This window comes from Rhinoderma darwinii, unplaced genomic scaffold, assembly GCF_050947455.1.
Source record: "Rhinoderma darwinii isolate aRhiDar2 unplaced genomic scaffold, aRhiDar2.hap1 Scaffold_697, whole genome shotgun sequence".
Classification (NCBI taxonomy): domain Eukaryota; kingdom Metazoa; phylum Chordata; class Amphibia; order Anura; family Rhinodermatidae; genus Rhinoderma; species Rhinoderma darwinii.
In genome coordinates this window covers 152,529-161,529 of record NW_027464257.1, presented here as the reverse complement: position 1 = coordinate 161,529, position 9,001 = coordinate 152,529, and the positions used below count along the sequence as shown (strand labels likewise).

Sequence of the window (9,001 nt, the reverse complement as noted above, 5' to 3'; positions counted from 1 at the left end):
TAGTCGGATATGATCTTTAATAAATTGAAACCATTTTTTTAAGCTTTAAGAACAAGGTTTGACAATGATAAGTTCTACCCATGTGTATCTAATGCTGATATGTATCCATGCTCCTTACTCATTTTAATATTGTGTGATTGAACTTGGTAACTTGGTATGCTTGGCTGACTGTACTGTATGATCAGAAGTAGTAACTAGATGTTTAAGAATCAGATTCAGATAAGTTTTTGTAATGATACTTAGTTCAACAGATAGAGAGGTCCTATAGGGGAGGACCAAGTCAATGTGAGCTTGAAACTCTGAACAAATAAATACCAAGTCAGGCAGAGTAAAAAGTAAATTTAGATTAAAAAGTTACTATTAAAATACAAACCACACAGCTCTTCAAGGTAGAGTTTGAGAAGCTGCATAATATACCCTCCTGCTACTTTGCCTAAATGGTGAACAAATATAAATTTTTCTACCTAAAATGGCAGAAAACACACCATTTTGGAGATGGAAAGGACGGCTAGAGGGGAAATGGAGGAGGCCGTAGTTTTTTAATTACATTTTTTTCCCTGGTGTTTTTTTTTTTCCCATTTGCTAACGATTTAGTCAAAGTAGCTCAAAAGTAAATGTCTTTATAATACATGATATTGTAAAGTAATGTAATGGGAAATTTTGGCGCATGCCCGTTTTGAGTAAAAATTTTAGCTTTTTGAGACATTATGCTGTTTTCGCGTCTTTTCAGCTAGTAAGTCGGGACCAGCGGGAGAGCAGATCTCCTGCATGACATATTTCATTTACACCTGCGGATATTATAGCTGACATCTATGCTAACTGGTGTAGATGTCAGTTTGTGCAGCACTGACAATCCAAGTTGCGCCATATTTATTCAGAGCTGTGGGCTTCTTGGAGTATGTTCGCATTCAATTTTTTCTTTTCGTCAGAGGTATGCGTTGGGAGAAGTCTCTACGTATACCTCCAACGGAAGGCTGTATAGGCATAGAGTGGGATATATCACCTGAACTCCCCGGGCACAGCGTTACTTTAAGCACTAGCCTCGGATAGCCCCTGACATTAGCAACGCTCTGACTGGGGATTCTGCACCTAGGGAAGCCCCTGACAACACTGTCCATAAATGGACACTGACGTTAGGAGCTTTAAGATGCCAAAATCCTAGGCCAGAACACTGGCATTGCACTGGCTGGGGATTCCACTCCTGGAGGGAGCCCCTGACGTCACTGTCCATATATGGATTCTGCTTGCTCCTGGAGGATCCCTTGATGTTACTGTCTGTACATAGACAGTGACATTAGGGGCTTTGTAATGTGAGAATTCCAAGTCGGAGCGTTGGCAGCGCTGTGGCCGGGATTTACGCTTGTAGAGAAAGCCTCTCACTTTACTGTGCATATATGGCTTTAAATATCCATATTTGGCTTTAAACTCTGGAGTCCCCGGCCAGAGCATCGCAAGCACTCACTGGCCGGGAACTCCTGACTTGGGAAAGCCCTTGATGTCACTTTCACTATATGGACAGTGATGTTAGGAGTTTAAAAACCCAGGAATCCATGGCCAGAGCGTCGGCAATGCTCTGGTTAGTGATTACTCTCCTGGAAGGAGCCCCTGATGTCTGTCAATTGTTATGGTAGTAGTCAGATATGATCTTTAATAAATTTAAACCATTTTTTTAAGCTTTAAGAACAAGGTTTGACAATGATAAGTTCTACCCATGTGTATCTAATGCTGATATGTATCCATGCTCCTTACTCATTTTAATATTGTGTGATTGAACTTGGTATGCTTGGCTGACTGTACTGTATGATCAGAAGTAGTAACTAGATGTTTAAGAATCAGATTCAGATAAGTTTTAGTAATGATACTTAGTTCAACAGATAGAGAGGTCCTATAGGGGAAGACCAAGTCAATGTGAGCTTGAAACTCTGAACAAATAAATACCAAGTCAGGCAGAGTAAAAAGTACATTTAGATTAAAAAGTTACTATTAAAATACAAATCACACAGCTCTTCAAGGTAGAGTTTGAGAAGCTGCATAATATACCCTCCTGCTACTTTGCGTAAATGGTGAGCAAATAGAAATTTTTCTACCTAAAATGGCAGAAAACACACCATTTTGGAGATGGAAAGGACGGCTAGAGGGGAAATGGAGGAGGCCGTAGTTTTTTAATTACATTTTTTTCCTTGGTGTTTTTTTTTTCCATTTGCTAACGATTTAGTCAAAGTAGCTCAAAAGTTAATGTCTTTATAATACATGATATTGTAAAGTAATGTAATGGGAAATTTTGGCGCATGCCCGTTTTGAGTAAAAATTTTAGCTTTTTGAGACATTATGCTGTTTTCGCGTCTTTTCAGCTAGTAAGTCAGGACCAGCGGGAGAGCAGATCTCCTGCATGACATATTTAATTTACACCTGCGGATATTATAGCTGACATCTATGCTAACTGGTGTAGATGTCAGTTTGTGCAGCACTGACAACCCAAGTTGCGCCATATTTATTCAGAGCTGTGGGCTTCTTGGAGTATGTTCACATTAAATTTTTTATTTTTGTCAGAGGTATGCGTTGGGAGAAGTATATATGGCTTTAAATATCCATATTTGGCTTTAAACTCTGGAGTCCCAGGCCAGAGCATCGCAAGCACTCACTGGCCGGGAACTCCTGACTTGGGAAAGCCCTTGATGTCACTTTCACTATATGGAAAGTGATGTTAGGAGTTTAAAAACCCAGGAATCCATGGCCAGAGCGTCGGCAATTCTCTGGTTAGTGATTACTCTTCTGGAAGGAGCCCCTGATGTCTGTCAATTGTTATGGTAGTAGTCGGATATGATCTTTAATAAATTGAAACCATTTTTTTAAGCTTTAAGAACAAGGTTTGACAATGATAAGTTCTACCCATGTGTATCTTTTCTTTTCAATTTTCTTTTTAGTGTTTTAAACAAAAGTGAATCATACAACTGAATAGCAAAAGGTTGATTTAACAGCATATGAAGGTACAATCAAGCAAATGATAAGTGTCAATTTATACAGTGTAACATTGCATACGCAGCTATGCCGTAACATTCAGGTTAAGATACAAATTTGAAACAATACATTATAAGAGTATAATAATAGTACTCGGTTGTAAAGGGGCCAAATGGGGGGAGGGTAGGGGGAAAAATGAACGAGAGGGAGTAGGAGGGGAAGGGGTTGAGAGAGATTTACAAGATAATTTTTTCTAAGACAAGAAATATCGGTTACAGTTATACAACTTAGTCGCAAACTAACAAATCCAACAAGGTGACCCATCGGATCTGGCTATTGTGTATTCAAGGTTACGTCCAAGAACTGATCTGAGAAGCGGAATATTGTCCAGGGTCTCCAGATCTCTATAAATTTAGTATATGAGAGGTTAGAGAGTGCTGCTAATTCTTCTATATAGTAAATTTGCTCTACCTTGGTTATCCATTGAGAGAGCGTGGGGACTTGCATCGATCTCCAGTTTGGGGGGATGAGAAGTTTGGCCCCCGATAAGAGGTGTTTAACGAGAGTGTTTGTGGATTTACTTATTTTTGCCAATGGAAGGTTAAGAAAGATGGTAGCTGGGGGTATTTGGATTGAGATGTCACAGATTCTTGCTATAAGATCTAATACAGGTATCCAATAACGTTGGATCTTAGCGCATGACCACCAGATATGGATGTAAGATCCGGTTTCCCCCAAACATCTCCAACATGTGTCTGGGATGGAAGGGTACCAGAGATGTGTTTTATCCGGTGTGGTATACCATCGTGACACTAACTTATAAGAGTTTTCTTGTGTTTTAATACACTGGGAGGGACCATGGCAATTCCTGTAAAGGATATTTGTATCTTTTTTATTTAAGGTGATGGAGAGATCCTTTTCCCAGAGTGCGATATATGATCTTTTGAAAGGGACGTTCCTATTAATTAACAATTTATAAATCTGAGAAACACATTTCCGTGGGTTTTTTACTTGTCCGAGGAAGGATTCAAAGATACTCAAGGGTCTTTCCAAGGAACCTGCTGTGAGGTATGGTAGGTTTGCTTGTTTTAGGGACATATAGTGCATTAAATGGAGATTCGGAAGGTTTGGATTTTCGGTCCAAGTCTGTAAGGATATGATCGTCCCATCAGCTAGTATGGAGTCTAGAGTATCAGTCAATCTGACCGAAGGGTTACTAGTGTGACTTCCCAAACCCTCTTGGTATAAATCCACCAAGTCTGAGATACGTGTCAGTGGGGATGGTGTGGGAACCAGTAGGTCCCTAAAGAGAGAGAGTGATTTTATTGTTAACTTTGTCAGAGCATTTTTAAATGAAAGGTTTGTTATGCTGTCTGGGTGTGCAAGTAGCAATGCTCTGAGAGGAACAGGGGCTAGGAGTTCCTCAATTGAGACCCATAATTTATTCTCCGTTTTCCGAAACCAGTCTACAGTCCTGGATATCGAAGCTGTGTGGTAATAGTTCTTAAAATCAGGAGCCCCAATTCCTCCCAGGGATTTAGGCAGTGAAAGCGTCTCTGCACTAATTTTGGGGTGCCTGCCATTCCAAATATATTGAAATATCATTGAGCGAAGTTTCGTGAAGTAAGATTGTGGAATGTGAATAGGTAACATTTGGAATAGGTAGTTAAATTTGGGGAGGATTAACCCTTTAATCAAGTTTTTCCTGCCCATCCAGGAAATAAAGGGAGCTAACCAGGATTCTATAATGACTTTAGTGCCGGCCAATAGAGGGAGATAGTTTAAGGCGAAGTTGTCAGGCCAATGTTTACACAATTTGACTCCCAAGTAGGTAATGCATTTTGGAGGTCACTTAATTGGATATCGGGATTCTAGTAATCGTGTCGTAGAGTTAGAAACATTGATCCCTAAGGCTTCGGATTTTTCTGCGTTGATTTTGAAATTGGACAGAGCACTAAATTTAGAAAAAATTTCGAGGACTGCCGGTATTTCTGAAATCGGGTCAGACATGATTATGAGTAAATCATCTTCAAATACTGCTGTCTTGTGATGTGTTGATTGAGTTGTGATACCTTTTATATCTGGGTGTTGTCTGATAGTTTGGATTAATGACTCCATCACAAGGACAAACAGAAGTGGTGATAGCGGGCAGCCTTGTCTAGTTCCATTTAGGATTTGAAAGCTAGATGAGAGGGTTCCGTTAATACGGAGTTTAGCTGTTGGGGTGATATACATTTGTAGTATAGCTTGGGTGAAAATTTTAGGAATTCCAAATCGGTCTAAGGTTTCTTCCATAAAGGTCCAGTCTACCCTGTCGAAGGCCTTCTCTGCATCAGTGCTCAGGAATGTCATAGATCTGTTCTTCTCCTTAGCTAACTGTAGTAAATGCAATAGTCGTAGAGAGTTATCTTTCCCTTCCCTGCCCGAAACGAATCCCACTTGTTCCGGAGAAATCAAGTCCGGTAGTATCAGACTTAATCGATTGGCTAAGAGTTTTGCGAATATTTTTAGGTCAGTATTTAAAAGTGAGATAGGTTTGTAGTTACTACATAAGTCAGGGTCCTTACCGTCTTTGTGAATCAGGGTAATATGCGCTTCTAGAGTCTGTCTAGGAAAGCTAGAACCTTGTAGTATAGAGTTACACAAACCAAGGAAATGAGGTAGTAGTTCTTTCTGAAATACTTTATAGTAATGTATGGGAAGTCCGCCTGGTCCTGGACTTTTTCCCGAAGGGCACTTCGACAGGATAGACTGGAGCTCAGACTCCGTGACCGATTTCTGCAGAGTGGCTTGTTGTGTAGGGGAAAGTTGGGGCAAAGTCAGGGACGCAAGAAATGAGTTAATGATTTGTTTCCTACTGCTCCGCTCTCCATCAGTCTCTTGAGATCGAATTTGATAGAGGGAGGAGTAATAATTTACAAAAGCCTCTGAAATCAGATCAGTGTCGCTAGTTTTCAAACTATTAGGCAATTTCAGGGAGTGAATATAAGACCTGGATTTCCTCTTCTTTATCAACGAAATCATGAGTTTGGAGACTTTATCTCCGTGTATGAATATTTGATTTTTCCAATTAGAATAGAATTTGGCAGACTGCTTATTGAGTAAATCTTTTAGGGCCTGTCTTTTGACCGTGAGCGAGGCGAGGACATCTAGTGTTTGTACATTTTTGTGTTGCCTCTCCAGCTGAGAGATTTCCTCATATAACGCCGAAAGTTTCCGTCTTCTACTGCTATTTTGATACGAGCCAATAGAAATGAATTCACCTCTAATCACTGCCTTGTGGGCCTCCCAGATCACCGGCATAGGACATTGGTCTATAGTATTGATTTGGAAATAAGATAGTATAGCCGAGGCAACACGTTTCTTATTTGTTTCTGAGTTGAGTAAACTTTCGTTCAGGGACCATGCCTTTTGTCCAGCCGGTCTGTGTGTTAGCGAGGCTCGGAGCAGTAGGGGAGAGTGATCGGAGTGTATAGCGGTCAGAATTCGTACTTCCACAATGTTAGGCAATAACGAAAGAGGAAGAAAGAGGTAGTCTAGTCTCTGATACGAATTGTGCGGAGATGAGAAGTGCATATAATCAATCGCATTTGGGTGCATATATCGCCAGGTATCGATTAAGGGGAAGGATTGCAGTGATTTTTTAATTCGCGAAAGGGCTCTGCGTGAAAGCGAGGATTTCTTTGTAGAAGAATCGAGGTCCGGCTCCAGAGCCACGTTTAAGTCTCCCCCCGCCAGACATATACCTTCCATAAAGGGCCTAACTGTGTCAAGTGCGGATGGGATCCATGACGCCTGATTGATATTAGTTACATATAGATTACCCAACGTAACTAAGGATCCCGCTAAGAGACCCTTTATGAATATATATCTGCCTTCGCTGTCAGAGAGTGAATCTTGTAAGACAAAGGGTACATGTTTAGCAAGGGCTATTGCAACTCCACATGAATTTTTGAACGGGGAATGCGAGTGAAACCATGTATTGTAATATGATTTATGGAAAGATGGCAATTTTTGGGCTCGTAGATGGGTTTCCTGAAACAATATAATGTCTGCTTTTGTGTTTTTAAGATATTGAAGGATTTGTGATCGTTTGACCGGAGAGTTTAGGCCTCTGACGTTATAAGAAACTATTGACCATGTTGTATGTGAGTCAGTCATAGTGACGTTGCAAATTGGATCCGTAAAGAGTGGGGTCTCTCTCGGGGATGTGTCCCAGAAAATGGGACAGGGGAATAAGTAACATAGCTATAACTAGGGTATCTTGTAACAGTACTGTAAATGCATCATCGGTGAATCGTGTCACCATGAACAGATGATGCAAGTGAACAATCGTCATTTGACGTAGAAGAGCAATAGAGAAAATGTTAGGTGAATGTTAACAGAATGGTGGTATTTAATCAGGTATAGGCACTTGGGTGAACAGAATGAACTGAGTGTACCTAGGGCTTTTTGAGGCTCTCGAATTGGTCGAAGTAGATATATCTTATATATGAGGTGAGTAATCTTCTGACTGTGGATATAAATCCCCCTACATATATAAACCCTAATAGAAGAAACAAAATGTAACTTAGTCGACATCAATATTGCGTAAGCAAAGCAGGTATGAGTTGCATCGAGTAGACGTCTCTATATAGTATCACATATATGTATTCCAGAAAACCGGTAATAAATGCAAAAAAACAAAAGAAAAACACAGATTTGGCTAAATCTCAGATTCAATTAAGACTAGCTATGCAAAATAACCACATAAAAAACTAGTCTCCGTTCACACTCGGTACAGTCCTTTGAAAGGATACATCTGGGTGTAATCCGTTGATTGGAGCATAAGACAATAAATACTTTATATTCAAGAAGGGACCCACAATGAAGGGGACCTTGGAGCTTTGTGGGATCGCCGTCTTGCCATTTGACCTTCAGGTGCCTGAACTGTTTCCCATTGAGGTAGTTGAGGGATATGTTCAAGACGAGCAGCGTCATGCACCATTTCTAGGTCGGGATAAGCCTCCAGAGATATGTCAAGTTCAGAGCAGATATTTCTGATGTCTGACGAGGATCTAGCTGTGAATCTCTTTCCATTAACAGAGAAGGAGAGACCAAACGGGAAGAGCCAACAAAATGGGATCTGCCTCTGTCTCAATGTAGACGTAAAGGGTTTCAGGAGCCTACGTTTGTATAAAGTGGTGGAAGCCAAGTCCTGGAAAATAGCAATTTGGGCCTCTCCATAGAGTATGTTTGTTGAGAGTCGGCTTTTCTGTATGATGCGATCTTTAATTCTGTAATCCAATATTCTGCAAATAATATCCCTCGGGGGATCTGAGGGGGATGGCTTTGGTCGGAGTGACCTGTGAGCCCTCTCAATAACTAGGTTTGGGTAATCTTCAGGGTCTAGGAATTTCCGGAACGTCTCGGTCAGAGCGGTAAGAATATCTTCGTTGGCAATTTACTCAGGCAGTCCCTTGATGCGCAGGTTGTTTCTCCTATCCCTGTTTTCATGGTCTTCTAGTATGGAATACATTTTATTAATGTGTCCTTCTTGTGACTGTAGACAGGTTGTGAGATCAGAAGAGGAGGAAAGCAAGGTCGTTTGCGTCTTTTCCAGTGCATCGACTCTATTACCCACTTGTAAGAGCTCTTGTTTGATTTCAGAAAGATCGTTGGCAAGTGGTTCAAGTGCTTTAGCTAAAATTCGCTTCATAAAGGATCTTGAGACTGGAAGTTCCTTATCCTCTATATTTTGGTCGTCTTCACTCATTTGCTCCAGCTCGGGTTCTCCCCGTTTTTGCGTAGCTTTTAAGGGTGAGATTGACTTGGAGTGACTCGACTTCCCCCCTTGTTTTTTTACAAATTTGTCCATCTCTGCTTGTGGAGTTTGCGGATGTGGGCCCGAAACCGTAGCTGTTTGTTTCGGACCGATTTTACCCATATTAACTAAGAAGATATAGTAGCGGAAGAATTTTCTCTATTTAAGCTCGCCACTGTTGTAAGTATATTACATATTCGTCGGTGGTCTTGAAGTGCGTGTAGAAGAAGCGATTGGTAT

The 9,001-nt window shown here is 40.8% G+C and overlaps 1 long non-coding RNA gene across 1 annotated transcript; it reads left to right on the top strand.

The window, feature by feature from the left end:
- The first annotated feature begins 2,922 nt into the window (after positions 1-2,922).
- On the top strand, positions 2,923-3,951 carry LOC142728924 (uncharacterized). The gene is made up of 2 exons (XR_012877868.1): positions 2,923-2,987; positions 3,860-3,951. It is a non-coding gene; the product is annotated as an uncharacterized LOC142728924 (long non-coding RNA).
- The last annotated feature ends 5,050 nt before the right edge of the window (positions 3,952-9,001 follow it).